We start from the raw sequence: 19186 nt of genomic DNA on the forward strand, positions 1-19186 counted from the left end.
TTGTGCAGGACTTTTGCACCTTAATAAGTCTGATGCTAGTTGATATGTGACCGAGAATGGCCGAAGTTTCTGCAATTTTTGCTCTGTCAGCGGTCTGTGCTCCCTTGACTGCACGGGGGTCGTTATTGCTTTTATTGCTTTTATTACTTTAGGTCTTGTTTTACCGCAACTGTTTTGATAGGCTAGGGTTTGTACCTTTGAGTTAGGGGCTACTTTGAATTACATATGTGATTTCTATGCACACTTTGTAGAGGTAGGGGTGCCAAATAGTGGTTCTGGGAGCAGCGCCGACTGATGCCCTACATGTGGGCCTGCTTTCACATGGCCACCAGGGGCCCCTATGTTCTGTTCTGGTGTTTTCCCGCCTCAGGCGAGTCCTTCACAGGCGTTGCTCTGCACATTCTGGTCTCACTGACGATGGGACCGTGGGGGGTCTCGCCTGTCGCGGGTGGACACTGGAGCTTCCTTTGGAGTTTATCACTCTGTTATGTTAACCCTGTTTACCTATCCATGAACCGATTTCTCAATGCGTTTGTGTTTCCATGTCAATTGATGTACTGATGGCTACTGTGAATTGTACTACATTTAATGTGCGGGGTTTCAACACCCCTCAGAAACGTTCGCAAGTGATCCGGCTTCTGAAGAAACGACACACTGATATTTGTTTTTTTCAGGAATTGCATTTTAAATTAGGCCACATTCCTAAACTTTCTCAATCCTATTTTCAGCACTGGTTCATCAGCGCTCATACCAAGGCTTCCAGGGGTGCGGGGATCGCCATATCTAAAGGAACTCCCTTCTCCCTCATTGCTTCTTTAGCGGACCCAGAAGGAAGATACATGTTTGTTAAAGGTAAGCTTGGGACGGTCTTAGTGACACTAGCGAGTTTATATAGTCCTAACAGAGGTCAGGGCCCTTGGCTTACAAAGACCTTGCAGACATTGACTTCGTTTGCAGAGGGCGTGTGGCTGGTAGGGAGTGATCTTAATGTTGCCCTAAATCCCTCGGTTGATGCGTCTGACCATTCCTCACAATTAACTCATGCAGCCCTAAGTAGAATAAATAAGCGCATAGCAGGAGCTCAGTTACTAGACACGTGGAGACTGATTCATCCCACGGACCTGGATTACACATTTTTCTCAGCCCCACATAAGGTCTATAATAGACTAGACTATGTCTTTATCTCCACATCTTATGCAGGGCTAGTGAGTAACTCCACCATTGATCCCATTACTGTGTCTGACCATGCCCCAGTAACGACCTCCGTGGTGTTCTCAGAGCTACCTCAGCGCTCTAGGCAATGGAGACTTAATGAGACTCTACTAGACGACAACGAGGAGGTGAGGATCATTGAGAACAAACTGCAACAGTTTTTTCGAGAGAACATCACGGATGACGTTTCCATTGCAACTGTCTGGGAAACACACAAGGCTGTCATCAGAGGCGAATTGATAGCGCTTGGTAGCAGGAAAAAGAAGGAGAGGTTGGCAACCTTCAATTCTTTGCTTGAAAAAATTTCAACCCTGGAGTCACTGCATAAAAAGTCCAAATCTATTGAGGCCCAAAAGGAACTCAGGCTGACGAGAATAAAGCTGAAAGATCACCTCAATTATCACCACGCTAAGTCCTATCAACGTGCCCAATACCGCTTTTACGCTCACGGAGATAAAGGCACCAGGCTCATGGCCTCGCTTCTTAAGCAGAAGAAAGACGCATCCTTTATTCATGGTATTAGGGATAGTTCGGGTCAGTTGAAACATAAAACCTCAGGACATTGCGATAGAATTTCAGCAATTTTACAGCAGACTATATGGGCTAAAGTGTGCGGATGATGATTCGGAGGGAGAGGTTGCTCAGGCAACAGATGCGTTTCTGGCCGGCCTTACATTACCTACACTTAGGTCTGAGGAGAGAGAACGGCTTCTTACACCGGTGACCAGGGAGGAACTAGATAGCATTTTGGGTTCTATGCCCTTAGGGAAGAGCCCAGGACCAGACGGGTTTTCAGCGGGATATTATAAAAAATTAGCAGCCACTTTACTGCCACATATGACCACTTGGTGTAACGCTTTGCTGGATGGAGCCACCCTACACAAACAATCCCTAGAAGCGACGGTCACAATTCTGCCAAAAGCAGGGAAAGATCCCAATCAATGCGGTAGCTATAGACCGATTTCGCTCCTTAATGTGGATATCAAAATTTGGGCCAAAGTCTTGGCGACACGCCTCGCCACATTGCTGCCAAGGTTGATCCATCCTGACCAGTCTGGGTTTGTGCCTGGGCGTGAAGGCTGTCAAAATTCATGTAGAGTGATCTCAGCAATGCAACTGGCCAAAAGTAGAGGTGTCCCATTGGTGCTACTGGGTGTGGATGCGGAAAAGGCCTTTGACAGGGTGAGCTGGAGCTATATGAGGAAAACATTACATAAATTTGGCATCCCTGAGAAGTTCCAAGATGCCATTATGTCCCTTTATAGCGACCCCAGTGCCTGTATTCGGGTGAATGGAATCTTGTCTCAACCATTCCCAATCACAAACGGAACTCGTCAGGGTTGTCCGTTATCTCCCACTTTATACATCATGGTGATGGAGACGTTATTGCAAGCAATTAGGGAACACCCCGGCATAAAAGGTATTAAGGCTCACGATAATTCATCAGAATTCGTCACAGCCGCATATGCGGACGACCTATTAGTAATGATCACCAACCCTGTCGAGGCCTTTCCGCATCTTCTATCCCTTTTTAAACAATATGGGAGAATCTCTAATTTCAAAGCCAACTACACGAAGTCGGAGGCTATGAATGTCTCGGCTCCGAGAAATGTGGTCTCCAAATTGAAGGAAACAACGCCGTTCATATGGCAGACCTCTCACCTTTCTTACCTGGGGGTCAAACTTCCTGCTGGTCTGGATCAGATTTTTCCTCTAAACTATAGCCCCTTATTGAAAGATATGCAAACACAACTACACTCACTCAAAATCCCCTACGTGTCCTGGATGGGCAGGAAGAATCTTTTAAAAGCTTTCATCATGCCCAGACTCCTGTATGTTCTTCAAATGCTGCCCATTTTTCTCCCCATGTCCTTTTTTGGTAAGGTCAGGAAACTGTTTAGAACATTTTTGTGGGGTGGGAAGGCTGCTAGGATAGCCCACAGCAGGCTGATACAGAGGAGGAACACTGGGGGATTTGGACTGCCAGATGCTCATCTTTACTACCAAGCAATACACTTGAAAAGGTGGATTCAACTACATGCCACTAAATGCCAAGTTTGGGGTAGTGAAATGAAGCTGGCCCAGCTATCACCAGTACAGAGAGCAGGTCTCTGGGGTCTTAATGCTTCCAACTTAAGGACACAGGTGTTACTAGGGGGTACGACTTTGGTGATTCAACAATTAAATAAACTGCACAATCTTCTGAATAACCCCTCCCCTTCCATGCCAGCAGATCTTCTCCCCTTTGCCACACGCCCGAAAGCAAAACAAGTCGCTCCAATTTGGCTTAAATTGCGTAAATTTAAGACAGAGGAATTCCTTAATTTGTCCTCAGGGACTCTGGCTGGGGAACATCCCCTGCATTCTCTAACGCAATCATGCAATTTCCTAGAGCAGATTGAGCTCAACTCTGTCTCCAAACCAATCATAGGGAATAATAGACATAGACCATTGCAGTCATGGTTTGAGAAACTGCTGGTGTCCGAGACTGTTCCTCGCAAGCTGATCTCCTTGTGTTACCTGGCCTTGGTTAGTCCCCGCTCTCCTGGAACGCCGCAATATGCGAGGATCTGGGCCACTGAATTGAATTTAGAATTGAGCGAGACGGATGTGATGCGTATGCACGCACACTCACACGGGTTCTCCAGATGTTCGAGAATTCAGGAACATTCATACAAGGTCCTTACCCAATGGTATCAGACTCCGAAGCAATTATATATTAGAGGTATGAGACAAGATGATAAATGCTGGAGGTGTCTGGAGGGTACTGGTACATTATCTCACATTTTCTGGTTTTGCCCGAAGATTCGCCCTTTCTGGGAGGGGGTTCTGGCCACCATCCAGAGCATAACACGAGTTACAGTTGAGGTACCTCCTTCGCTTATGCTCCTGTGGCTCCCAACTCCCTCTTTCTCGCCCTCCAGAAAATGTCTGACTACACATCTGCTTCAGGCAGCCAGGCTACTCATCCCACAACAGTGGTTATGCACCGAACCCCCTACTGTAGAGGCTTGGCTGAATAAAGTGGATCACATATGCCGTATGGAGGAGCTTGCGAGTTGGGACGACAGGAATCACAATAAATACATGAAAATGTGGACCCCTTGGTTCATATTCAGGGGAGTCGAGTAGCTCATATCTTGTGCACATAGTAGGTTCCGATGCGCTTTCATAGTTCCTTTCTGGCGCCGGCAACATGCTATCTATGTTCTTTTTGTACATTTTCCTTTAGGTGGCGATCAGTCTTACTTTGACATGTATTGCGATAGATAACTCGGTCGAGAAACACTTGATATACTGCATATGTCTAGGTACCATGGATGGGTTTTAGTTCTTGTTTTCCTCCCTATGTTTTCCTCCCTCCCTTTTACCTTTTTTTTCCTCCCCCCTACGCCCTGGACCTAACTTCCCTTTACTTCCCACCCCCCTCTTTCCCTTCACTCTACTGTTCTTAGAGCTAAATATCATTCCGCAACACTATAGGCGTACTGAGCTGTATTTGCCTATTCTTGATGGGCGTAGTTCGTACCTATGAATATGTTGATTTCAATTATTCAATGTCAGGTTAACTTTGGGATACACGCCTTCATGCGGCGTTGCTACTGTCTTATTCTGCTTGTACTGAACATGCTGTACTTTGTTGTATGTAACATTTGTCCAGTTGTGGTATGCCTTGTGGACGCTATTTTCAATAAAAAGAAAATTGTCAAAGAATATAACTACTATAATACTGCTCCTATGTACAAGAATATAACTACTATAATACTGCTCCTATGTACAAGAATATAACTACTATAATACTGCTCCTATGTACAAGAATATAACTACTATAATACTGCTCCTATGTACAAGAATATAACTACTATAATACTGCCTCCTATGTACAAGAATATAACTACTATAATACTGCCTCCTATGTACTAGAATATAACTACTATAATACTGCCTCCTATGTACAAGAATATAACTACTATAATACTGCTCCTATGTACAAGAATATAACTACTATAATACCGCTCCTATGTACAAGAATATATCTACTATAATACCGCTCCTATGTACAAGAATATAACTACTATAATACCGCTCCTATGTACAAGAATATAACTACTATAATACTGCCTCCTATGTACAAGATTATAACTACTATAATACTGCCTCCTATGTACAAGAATATAACTACTATAATACTGCCTCCTATGTACAAGAATATAACTACTATAATACTGCCTCCTATGTACTAGAATATAACTACTATAATACTGCCTCCTATGTACTAGAATATAACTACTATAATACTGCCTCCTATGTACTAGAATATAACTACTATAATACTGCCTCCTATGTACTAGAATATAACTACTATAATACTGCCTCCTATGTACTAGAATATAACTACTATAATACTGCCTCCTATGTACTAGAATATAACTACTATAATACTGCCTCCTATGTACTAGAATATAACTACTATAATACTGCCTCCTATGTACTAGAATATAGCTACTATATAAGACCTCCCAATTAATCAGAGGACTCGACCTACTGGCGGATCAGCCGCTGTCGATGTGCGCCCAACTAGAAGCCACTCTACTTACCTATAGGGAAAAGCTCACCTTATGGAGTGTCCGCACTTGTCTGCCCAACTCTGCTCATATCGCCTATATGTGGAAGGCGGTGATGGTGGAATGGTCTAAACTATTTACTAGCAAAGAACTGAGGTTCCCTCACGCTAACCTTCCATTACCACTTCTACAAGCTTACCTCCACAAAGACTTGCTAGCCCCCTCAGGTATTTGGACCACCCTCCAAGGCCACTCTCTGGGGAGCATTAGAGGCCCGAATGGGGATCTAGACTGGGCTTCTATACTAGACCTGCCTTAAGCAAGGAAGGCCTCGTTTCTTCAGCTTTTAAGTTTCCGCAATGATATCAAGAAATTGAAGCTGCCCCCCCCCTCTCCCAATGACCCTCCGACGTGGCTTGAAGGACGCATAGGTTCTAAATTCCCGGTTCACAAAGCTCTATCCACCATGTATAAGTTGTTGCTCTCTTCCGCACCTCCGACCATGTCACACCTAGCTGCCTGGGAGACAGAACTCTCGGCTGTATTAGCCAACTCCCATGGCTTCTCGCGCTGCATTACAATTCCAAAAAATTCTCACAAGCTTACAACTAGGTGGTAGAAGACACCAGTGTTTCTGCTAAACCCAGGTGTGTCAGAGCTGTGTTGGAGGTGCGGTACAGAGTCAGGTACGTTATCACATATATGGTGGAGCTGTCATAAAATACATCCCTTCTGGTCCCAAATCGAATCCACTATAAACCGGGTTTGTGCTCCAAGGACGCACATTAAGCTGGATCCTAAGCTGCTTTTGCTGTGGTGTCCTAACCAATCTTTTACCCCCTCAAAAGCGAACCTCCCCACGATGCTCATTAAAGCGGCTAGGCTGTTAATTCCCCTGTTGCGGGAATCTGATACCCCGCCATCTCTAGATGCTTGGATAGAGAAGTCTGACCAGTTGTATAGATTGGAAGAATTAGCGGCTTGGGTATCTGGCAGCGGCTTGGGAGATTTGGCAGCCTTGGCAGTTTCGTAACTTTCTCTTATCTCTAAGCGACCTCTAGATACTCCCTTCTGTCTCTCGTCTTCCCTTGTCTGTGTCTGAATGTGTTTTCTATAACATTGTTATATCAGTATGGGCGCATGTTAGTTGATTTGCCCTATTTCACATGGATACAGTGCTGCCCATAATTATTCATACCCCTGGCAAATTTAGACTTAAAGTTACTTTTATTTAACCAGAGGGACGGGGCTTCATTTAGGCAGAGGCCCACCAAGGATTTCCCCGGTGGGCCAGTCCGAGCCTAGTTGTGTTACTTCAGGAAGTAGCATTTATCATGTAGATACTCATGTTTTGTAATGCTCCATATTGCTTCCTTTACTGGCTGGATTAATTTTTCCATCACATTATACACTGCTTGTTACCATGGTTACGACCACCCTGCAAATCCATCAGCGGTGGTCAAGCTTGCACACTATAGGGAAAAAGTGCCAGCTTCTCTGGTGGCCGGGACCATGGGAGCTTTTTCCTATAGTGTGCAAGCACGGCCATCGCTGATGGATTGCAGGGTTGTCATAATTAGAGATGAGCGAATTTCATATTTTGAAATTCATTCACGCTTCGTTTGGTGGTAAAAGCAGAATTGCGTTACGTATTCCGTTACCACGGACCATAACGCAATTCTATGACGGAATGCATAACGGAATGTCTTTAGAGGCATTCCGTTATTCATTCCGTCATAATAGAAGTCTATGGGCTGCAAAAAGGATCCGTCCAGTTTCCGTTATGCAGGGGCGTCCCCTCCTGCCTCTAAACATTCCGTAGTCAGAGCTTTCACTGTGGCAGTAAGAGTTGACCCAAAATTTGGTGAGGATAGACAAAGTACATCTCTTATGTGCAGAAGAGTCAGGTAATGTGGTACTAGAGTCAATAAGAAGTTTGAGTCGTTCCATATTTTTATTGTATATTTAGTTAAGATGCTTGAGGTATGCAACATTGTGTTGGCTTTCGTGTGATCTAAGAAAATCAGGGATCTTAAGGGAATACTCGACATTTCCTCTTCTAATTTCATATCTAGACGCCCTGTTGGAGAGCGGAGCCAGTGCAAGCATCTTGTGCCAATTATCGCCCTATGATAAGTGTATAGGTCAGGAAAACCCAGACCTCCTCTTCTGGAGTGTTGGATCAGATACCTTTGTGGTAGCCTAGACTTCTTCCCATCCCATAAAAAGGATGTAGATCTGCTCTGTAGATGCTTAAAAAAAATGTTTTGGGGATTGGTATCGGTAAGGCCTGCAAATAATATAGAACTTTGGGGAGCAATATGGTTTTAAGAAGAACTCTACGCCCAAACCAAGAGACAAAAGGTATCTCCCAGGAACCCAGCAACGCCTCCAATTTCTCTGGTAGACCTTGAAAGTTTTGCTGAGAATAAGGGCGAGAAATCTGGGGTGATTTCTATTCCTAAGAACACTATTGATTGAGTGGTCCACTGAAAGGGGGTGTTTTTTTGTAGTTTGTCTTGTATCTGCGATGTTAAGGAGACATTAAGAACAAAAGTCTTGGAGAAGTTAACTGAAAAGTTAGAAAGGGAACCAAATACCTGAAGAAGCAACAAGATTGCCGGGAAAGCCGGACGTGGGTTAGCAATAAATAGCAAGACATCGTCTGCGAATGCAGCTAGTTGATGGGTTTCAGAACCAACTTTGACCCCTTTCACCTCCTCTGATTGTCTAACAGCTTGTAGAAGCGTTTCTATAACTAAAACGAAGAGTAACGGGGAGAGCGGGCACGCTAAACGAAGGGGAGAGCTGGCCAGTCGCCAGGACTCGAGCCGTCGGGTTGTTGAACATGGCCATTACTCCGTCTATAAAGGATGTTGGGATGCCAAATTTAGACATGGCCTGAGACATAAATAACCAATCAACTCCATCAAAAGCCTTTTCGGCGTCCACGCTTAATAACGCCAGTGGCATTTTAGAGCTCTTAGCTAATTGAATAAGTTGGATCACTCTTGCGACATTGTCTTTTCCTTCTCCTTTTAATTGTCCCACTTGTTCTGGTAGATATACGTTCAATCGATTAGCTAGCATTTTAGCATATAATGTAGTGTCGTTGTTGAGAAGTGAAATTGATCTGTAGTTTGAACATAAAGAATGATCTTTGTTTGGTTTTGGGATGATAGAGATTTGCGCTGATAGCATGTCTCTGGTGAATGGCTGTTATAAGGGAAAATAATACAATCTATAGAACACTGATCCCAAGCCCGAATTTCTGTGAAGAAGTTCGGGTTTGGGTACCAAACATGCGCGATTTTTCTCACGTGAGTGCAAAACGCATTACAATGTTTTGCACTCGCACGGAAAAATCGTGCGTGTTCCCGCAACGCACCCGCACATTTTCCCGCAACACCCGTGTGAAAGAGGCCTAGGAAAAAAAGGGGATTGTAGTTGATGGATCTGTTCTAGGTGAGGGTAGCGGCAGTTTTTCTAGCCAATTTTGAATCTGTGGAGTTTTATTTTGACATTTGAGAAGGAGTTAAGGGCTCGTGTAGATTATATAATTGACTATAATATTCACAGAATTGCTTTGCAATTAGATCTGTTTTGCGATATTTCTGTGAATTAGAGGATCTAATAAGGGAGATAAAAGAGGCAACTTCCCTCTTTTTTTTTATTTGGGACTAGCTGAAGGACCCGGCTTCGCTCGGGTATATTTAATCAATTTCATTTAATGTTTTTGTCGTTAAAAAATATCAACACTATCTATTAGAACAGTGACATCTACAGCACCCCGCCCCCAAAATGATGACCTCCACAGCCCCCCACCCCTTAACACTGATCCCCCTTCCCCACAGTGCCCTGTCCCTTAAAATTGGACCTCCACAGCAGCCCACCCCCTTAACTTTGACCTTTACAGCAGCCTTCCCCTTTAACAGTGACTTTCACAGCATACCACGCCCTTGACAGTGACCTCCACAGGGGCCCTTCCCCTTAACAGTGGCCTTTACTGGATCGGGGGCGTGTCCTTTTGAACAGCTCACTCTAAGACAGCAGCACTGTACTGTCTGAGTGTAAGCTGCACGGAGAAAATCACCCTCCCTCCCACCTCAGCAGCTGACAGAAGGTCTTTATTGACAAAGTTAACAATACAGCATCAAGGTACTTGTACATTATCGATTACAGAATATTCATCAAAGATTCAAAACATTTATAATCCAAGTTACTTGATTCTGTGAACAAAGAAAAGAAACAAATAACAATAAAACAGTTACTGTCTGAACTATTCTTCTGACTATACTTGAATTGTAGTGACTTAGTGTATATAGGGAAATCTGTTACACCTACTGCACCATGTCCCCTCGAGCTGTTGCGAGTGCCCGTCTTAATCTCGAGGTCGAATACATTGTTTCTGTTGCGCCGCACCATATGCCCCACACTTTATCAAATTTTTGTGGCTTATTGCGGTGTTTATAAACTAATACTATGTAGGGCAGGATCTGATTTATTTGTAATTTCCACATGGTCAGGGTCGGAGTATTAGTACTATACCATCTCAGCGCTATGCACTTACGAGCCATAAACAGAGATTCCCTTAGGAATATTGTCATATATTGATCCCAATTATCATCACTCGATATACCTAACAGACAGGCCTCAGGCGAACATGACACCCGGACCGGCAGTAGTGAGGAAAGAAGATCCGTCACTTCCCTCCAGGATCCGGGCTGCAGCTCCAGATCATATGCCAGAAGTCTGCTTCCAGTTCCCCACACCTCGGGCGTGCGGTGGAGGCTGCTCTGCCCATCCTGTACATCCTAGTTGGTGTTACATATGACTGATGAATAATATAGAGTTTAATTATTTTGTTATTTATTGTGGGTGATACTTGTAAATGTGACTCCAATAAATCCGTTATAGATTCATTTGGAAGTGTGGGTATCTTTCTTTTTCATTTGACAATTACTGGTAGAGGTTTTGCACTAATCTTTGCTTGAACTAAATGTGCGTAAACTGCTGATACTAATCCTTTGGGGCCCTATGTTTTGACAACTCCTATCAGGGCCGGAGCCACGCATAAGCAAAGTACGCCACCGCGTAGAGCGCACTCTTGCTGGGGGTGCCGGCGCCGCTCTTGCCAGGTTTAGCATTAGGACCTTTTTATCCGGCCCGCAGTGCCGCCTCCTAGCTAATTTATTCAGTTCACTTGCTGCTGTGTAATTGCAGAGAAGCGCCGTAATCTCGCACATGCGCTCAGGATGTGCGGACTACTGGCAGAGGCATCGTCGAGCAAAGTGCACATGCGCCATCTTTCAGCACACCTCGCTCGACGATGCCTCTGCCAGTAGTCGACACGGGCAAAGACTACTGTATCCAGTGCGCCTGTGCGAGATTACGGCGCTTCTCTGCAATTACACAGCGGCAAGTGAAGTGAATAAATTAGCTAGGAGGCGGCGCTGGGCGGTGAGGGGATCTGTGAGGGATCTGTAGATGACACTGTTGTGGGGGATCAGTGGATGACACTGTTGTAGGGGGGGATCTGTGGATGACACTGTTGTAGGGGGGGGTCTGTGGATGACACTGTTGTAGGGGGGGTCTGTGGATGACACTGTTGTAGGGGGGGGTCTGTGGATGACACTGTTGTAGGGGGGGGTCTGTGGATGACACTGTTGTAGGGGGGGGGGGTCTGTGGATGACACTGTTGTAGGGGGGATCTGTGGATGACACTGTTGTAGGGGGGGGATCTGTGGATGACACTGTTGTAGGGGGGGATCTGTGGATGACACTGTTGTAGGGGGGGATCTGTGGATGACACTGTTGTAGGGGGGGATCTGTGGATGACACTGTTGTAGGGGGGGATCTGTGGATGACACTGTTGTAGGGGGGGATCTGTGGATGACACTGTTGTAGGGGGATCTGTGGATGACACTGTTGTAGGGGGGATCTGTGGATGAGACTGTTGTAGGGGGGGGATCAGTGGATGACACTGTTGTAGGGGGGGATCTGTGGATGACACTGTTGTAGGGGGGGATCTGTGGATGACACTGTTGTAGGGGGGGTCTGTGGATGACACTGTTGTAGGGGGGATCTGTGGATGACACTGTTGTAGGGGGGATCAGTGGATGACACTGTTGTAGGGGGGATCTGTGGATAACACTGTTGCAGGGGGGATCTGTGGATGACACTGTTGCAGGGGGGATCTGTGGATGACACTGTTGTAGGGGGGATCTGTGGATGACACTGTTGTAGGGGGGATCTGTGGATGACACTGTTGTAGGGGGGATCTGTGGATGACACTGTTGTAGGGGGGATCTGTGGATGACACTGTTGTAGGGGGGATCTGTGGATGACACTGTTGTAGGGGGGGATCAGTGGATGACACTGTTGTAGGGGGGGATCTGTGGATGACACTGTTGTAGGGGGGGATCTGTGGATGACACTGTTGTAGGGGGGATCTGTGGATGACACTGTTGTGGGGATCTGCCCTCAGCATGGTATGTAGCTGGAGGGAGAAAATGTGGCCTTACCACAATGAAGGGTACAGTCTGTATAAATAGGTGGCTGACAAAAAAGAGGCAGGTCAAAGGGCGTGGTCAATAGGCGGAGTCAAGGGGGCTAAGGATACTTGAATACTCTAGGAATTTGCTCTAGACTGCAGCCCTGACTTAAATATCATCTAAAGTTCTGACTCCCGCCGATTTCCATTTATCCGCTCCCATTACTCCCTGCACAGTTGGTATAGTCTAATGATCCCATAAAGGTATGTCAGAGACTACATCCGTAAATTTGGCTAGTGCTTTAGCTTCTCTTCAGTGACAGAAGTTGATTTTTACAATCCCTGTCAGCTGAGGAGTGGGAGGGGGCGTGGCCTAACCGAATAGGGGGCATTTCCTTTTAAACAGCTCACTCTTAGACAGCAGCACTGTACTGTCTGAGTGTAAGCTGCAGAGAGAAAGTCACCCTCCCTCCCCTGCAGCTGACAGAAGTTAGATTTTTACCTTCATTTTTTTTTTAAATCCCCGCCGGCTCAGGAGTTGGAGGGGGCGTGGCCTATCCAGATCAGGGGCGTGGATTAGCAGGACCTAAGGGTGGGCACATTGTGGCAGGGGGCGTGTCTGGGCTCCTTCCTGCAAGAGTGATGGGCACCTTACTGGCTCATTTGCATACCAAATTAACTGGATTTTCAGAGGATAAAAACATCTATTGCTGGAACAAAGGCACATCTTGAAATACGGTACTAAGTGCTATTAGGCCATGGCTTTCCTTCGATAGCGATTATCCTGGTGACAGATTTACCTTTAAAGCTCTCCTACAGCAGTGAAGATAAATAGCTGGGTTGTTATGGAAACCTGGAGTAAAACTGTGTATGTGAAGCCTGGAGGACCTGCAAGCTTCTATTGGCTGATAAGGGTCATGTGACCAAGCTTCTATTGGCTAATGCATTTTTTGAGAATATCTCAGGAACGGTACGTCCTAGAGAGCTGAGACCTGGTCTAAAACCTCCCCGATTTTCGTCATTGTAAATGCGACGGTGCGGATTCCTTTAGCGCACATACACATACACTCAGCTATATATTAGATAGTAGTATTTTTGACGCTTTATTACCGTGAGTGTAATATTTATATTGCGTGGATAAAAACAATTTCGCAGTCTGAGTGTTAAACAAGTTCCTCAGTTCTGATCTCAAGGTGTCCAAACGTGCCAGGGCTTCTGCAGCTACGTTTCTTTTATTTTGCAACTCCTAAGGTTGAGATCTGCGACAGAAGGTCTTGAATTTTTTTTCTGTCTTTGTTTTTTAACATGTGAACCTAAGGGGATAAAATGCCCTCTCATGACAGATTTGTGGGCATCCCGCAACGTTGCTTTTGAGATATCAGTGGATTCATTTAATTGGAAATATTCTTCCATAAGATCAGCTAACCTAGATGTATCAGAGCCAGCGATCAGGGTTTCAGTTAGTCTCCACCTGAACTCTATCTTCTGCATGTTTGGTATTACAATACTAACGAAAACTGGAGCATGATCAGATAGTAATATATTTCTGATTTGTGCTCAAGGGAGTGGGTTGGAAAGAAAATGTAGTCTTATCTTTGGTAGGAGCGATGAGCTACAGGAAGATAGGTGTAATCTTTCTAATTTGAATGCATTACTCTCCATGCAGTCACTAAACCTTGTGTGGCCAATGCATTTTTTATTTTACGTAGGGATGACAAAGACATTGCTGAAGACCCGGTCCAACAATTAAGGCTCGGAAACAAAGCCCCATTAAAGTCACCACCCAACATGACTATGCCTTCTGCGACACTTCCAAACTTGGCGATAACATCACTAAGCCAGTTCGCCAGCGCAGTGTTGGGAGCGTAAACATTTCCAAAAGTGGACAGTTGGGGGTCTACAGTGCCCTTGATAAAGATAAATCTACCTTCCCCGTCAACCATAGTTGAATGATGGACAACTGGGTCCTTCTGTGTATAGCAATACTAACCCCTTTTGATGCAGAGTGAGGTGATGGGCTATGACACCATTGATTGTATAGCAAATGCGACAGTTTAGGCATATGGTTGACTCGGAAGTGAGATTCCTGTATCAAAGCTACATCTACTTTCTTTTTAGGTAAAAAGTGGCAGATTTGGCTCCTTTTCGTTGGAGCGTTAACTCCTCTAACATTAAAAGTACATACCTGCAAATTGGCCATAAAGAAAATTGTGGAAGCGCGTTATTAGCTCATCTAACCCGTTTCCATTCCTGGGACGCAGTCCCTTGGGGTGGGGTAAGGGAAGACTAGGAAAGAGGTAAGGGAAAAAAACATTACAAGAGGTACAACATTCAACAAAGGATGAGAACATTGCAGACCGCCAGCAAATCAGGCTTCAGTACCACTAAAGCCTGGGAGGGCGTCTATACATGGTAGCCCAATTTCCAGAGCGAGCATTCATTTACGGGCTGAGTATATAATATTCTGGGACATAAAGTGCCGTATTTGCCAGATGTAGTAGGTGACGCCACTTGGCAAATAAAAGAAAAAAAAAGACACAAGCAGTTCCCCCTACCGCTCATATTGGCAAAGGGTGAAACAGTGACAAGGAAATTAATTCTTCTATTCAGAACCTTATAAGAGTACAGAGGGTGAAAATGTAGAAGTGGAGGGATGTAAAGAAAAAAGAGATAAGAATAGAAGAGGTACAGTATCATCTAGGGAGAATCTCGAAGGCTGACGGGTAAGGCAGTGGTACTATCCAATGTCTCTCCTATCTCGTTTGGTTGCTTGGTGGCCCGAAATCTTCTTGGATCTCTGTGGTTTGGGTGAGGCTACTTGCCAGGAGTCCAGCGTTGGTGGAGGGGGAAGCCTGGCAACATTTTGCGCAGAGCACCAATCCGGGATATCCAAATGAGAAATGTCCAAGGCCTCGTAGATCTTCTGTAAATCCACATGTGCCCGGATAACATGTTTGGGGTGTTAATCAGGAGACCGAATGGGTGAAGCCATCGATAGGTTATCTGGCGCTTCTGCAGGACATCTAGTGAAGGTTTCATCAGAGGCCTCATAGGTGACAGATCTTGGAAAATAGTGACCGCTGAGCCTTCAGTCTCTAATGCTTTGTCGGAGCGGGCTGCAGCTAGAATTTGTTCTTTTACTAAAAAAGCTAGTTAAGCGACAAATTACCTCTCTAGGAGGTTCTTGAGGTTTTGGTACTGGTCTAAGCGCTCGGTGTATTCTGTCCATCTCAAACACCTCAGGGGATTCGGTGGTAACCAGACGTGAAAAGAACTGCGCAATTGCTGATCTCAGTGCTTCGGACTAACGGTTTCCGGGATTCCTTTAAGGCCTCATGCACACGACCGGGTTTTTTTTGCGGTCCGCAAAAAACTGGTTCCGTAGTTCCGTGTCTGTTTTTTCTTCCGTGGGTCTTCCTTGATTTTTGGAGGATCCACAGACATGAAGGAAAAAGTCGTTTTGGTGTCCGCCTGGCCGTACGGAGCCAAACGGATCCGTCCTGACTTACAATGCAAGTCAATGGGGACGGATCCGTTTGACGTTGACACAGTATGGTGCAATTGCAAACGGATCTGTCCCCCATTGACTTTCAATGTAAAGTCAGGAGTCCCTATTAATATACCATAGGATCGGAGTTTTCTCCAATCCGATGGTATATTTTAACTTGAAGCGTCCCCATCACCATGGGAACGCCTCTATGTTAGAATATACCATCGGATTTGAGTTAGATCGTCAAAACTCAGATCCGACAGTATATTCTAACACAGAGGCGTTTCCATAGTGATGGGGACGTTTCAAGTTAGAATATACTAAGAACTGTGTACATGACTGCCCCCTGCTGCCTGGCAGCCCCTGATCTCTTACAGGGGGCTATGATCCGCACAATTAACCCCTCAGGTGCGGCACAGGGGTTAATTGTGCGTATCATAGCCCCCTGTAAGAGATCAGGTGCTGCCAGGCAGCAGGGGGCAGACCCCCCTCCCTCCCCTGTATTTAACTCATTGGTGGCCAGTGCGGCCCCTCCCCCCTGTATTTAACTCATTGGTGGCCAGTGCGGCCTCCCCCCTCCCTAATTAAAATCCCCCCCCCCCACCACCCATCATTGGTGGCAGCGGAGAGTTCCGATCGGAGTCCCAGTTTAATCGCTGGGGCTCCGATCGGTTACCATGGAAACCAGGACGCTACTGCAGTCCTGGCTTCCATGGTTACTTAGCAATTTTAGATGCTTTTTACTTACCTGCGATGTCTGTGACCGGCCGGGCGCACAAAAAAACAGGGGAGGGAGGGGGGCCGCACTGGCCACCAATGAGTTAAATACAGGGGAGGGAGGGGGGCCGCACTGGCCACCATTGAGTTAAATGCAGGGGGGGGGCCGCACTGGCCACCAATGAATGTAATACAGGGGAGGGAGGGGGTCTGCCCCCTGCTGCCTGGCAGCACCTGATCTCTTACAGGGGCCTATGATACGCACAATTAACCCCTGAGGTGTGGCACCTGAGGGGTTAATTGTGCGTATCATATCCCCCTGTAAGAGATCGGATGCTGCCAGGCAGCAGGGGGCAGTCACACAGTACACAGTTCGTAGTATATTCTAACTAGAAGCATCCCCATCACTATGGGAACGCCTCTGTGTTAGAATATACTGTCGGATCTGAGTTTTCACGAAGTGAAAACTCAGCTCTGAAAAAGCTTTTATGCAGACGGATCTGCGGATCCGTCTGTGTAAAAGTAGCCTACGGCCACGGATCACGGACACGGATGTCGATCTTGTGTGCATCCGTGTTTTTTTACGGTCCCATTGACTTGAATGGGTCCGTGAACCGTTGTCCTTCAAAAAAATAGGACAGGTCATATTTTTTGGACGGACAGGAAACACGGATCACGGACGCGGATGAACGGTGCATTTTCCGAGTTTTCAATGGACCCATTGAAAGTCAATGGGTCCGCAGAAAATCACGGAAAACGGAACAACGGACACGGATGCACACAACGGTCGTGTGCATGAGGCCTAAGCCTAATATTATTCCTTCTTCCTCTTTTGTCCTGGTCTTCACCAGGGTGTAAATATAGTTAAGATGAGCTTGGACGATATCTAAATTGTGGGATACATGCTCACCGAATTCGGTAGTGGTGTTTTGGGCGACTTCCAAGATCTCCACTCTGGAACCCAGTTGTCGCATGTCTTGCTTTATTTCTATGAGGTCTTGACGTATAGGTTCCAGAGCTACATTAAGCAGTTCCTTCATAAATGCTCCGGAGAGTGGTAAATCATCCGGAGAGGCTGCGTCATCTGGATCGCTGTCTCTTTCTGCACCAGAGTCTGCTTCTCCTCCCGCCATGAGGGCTGTGCGTCGAGCAAGCGCCATCTTGGTATCACCTCTCACCTCCGGTTTCTTAACAAATCTGTCCATGTAGCTTTGGCTAAATGGCATCTTTGGTCTGCCTGGAGTTTCTTTACCCTTTTCTCGTGTAAGTTTGCCCATTTTCGCCTAGATAATAGCTTTATTTCGCTCGCTCTAGCTTGGTCTGCAGCGGAGCTCCTTATGCTGCGCACATCCTGCTCGGCTGCTAGACCCACAATACATTGTAGTAAGCGGCTTGTATTATCTTTCTCTACAGGATGAATGCCACTTACTGAAGTGAGGCGACTCCTTTAATGCTAATCGCATTATGGTGCAGTTTACCATATTTTTCACTTTATAAGACGCTCCTGATGTTAAGACACACCCCAGGTTTTAGAGGAGGAAAATAAGAAAAAAAAAGTCATCAGACCTCATATCAGATCCTTGAATTAGACCCCCATAAATATCAGGACTTCACATCAGACCACCATCAGACCTCAGATCAGTTCTCAATGTAAATCAGCCTGGTAAGGAGCCCAAGGGGCTGCACTAATCGTTCTGGAGCCCAGCCATGCTCACCTGTGAAGAAGCCCAGCACCGCCTGTATCCACGAATCTCCTCCTTGCTCACGAAGTCAGATCGCCGTAATCTTGCGGTGCGCGAGCTTGCGCATGCGCAGTTCCTTCCCTGAAGCTAATACCAGCACAGAGAAGAAACACTATGCCGGCACTGCGCATGCGCAAGCTCGCGTATCACAAGATTACGGCGACCTGACTTTGTGAGCAAGGAGGAGATTTGTGGATACAGGCTGTGCTGGACTCCTTCACACGGGGGCATGGCTGGGCTCCAGAATAGTTAGTGCAGCCCCTTGGGCTACTTACCAGGCCAATTTACACATATATATATATATATATATATATATATATATATATATATATAAAATCATTTTTTACACTCAATAAAATCACTCAGATATGGAACAGGTATATTGCGGATATGCTAGCGGCGATCTAGCCGTGCATGTGCGCATCTCTATAGGGTAAAAAGAGGTAACAGAATCCCTTTAAATGGGGCTGAGCTGCGCGCCTCAGCAATGTGATCAATGATCATGACATCATATGGCCTAGGCAAAGCTGCGAGAAGGCTGCGGCGCTACTGCGAGTGCTGGTGCCTTCTCAAACAGCTGTCAGACCCCCACCAATCAGATACTGATGACCTATCCCGAGGTTAAAAATATCTTGGGAAAACCCCTTTAATGCTGCACAAGGGGGTCACATCAGATACTGAAAGCAAAGGTTCACATACTTTTACCACTCAGACATGAGATATTGTATAATTTTCCTTATTAAGTCTAATGTTTTTGACTTATTGTTTGGATATGGTTATCTTTATCTGCTTTTAAGACTTGTGTTAAAAAATCTGATGTAGTTTTAGGTCAAATTTATGCAGAAATATAAAAGAATTCTGAAGGGTTCACAAACTTTCAAGCAGCACTGTATCTGTAGGGCACTGTTATTATGTAAGTATATTATTAGGGGAGCACAGTGGGCACAATATTGGGGGTGGCAGCAGG

The sequence above is a fragment of the Bufo gargarizans genome, chromosome 7 (assembly GCF_014858855.1).
Source record: "Bufo gargarizans isolate SCDJY-AF-19 chromosome 7, ASM1485885v1, whole genome shotgun sequence".
Classification (NCBI taxonomy): Eukaryota; Metazoa; Chordata; class Amphibia; order Anura; family Bufonidae; genus Bufo; species Bufo gargarizans.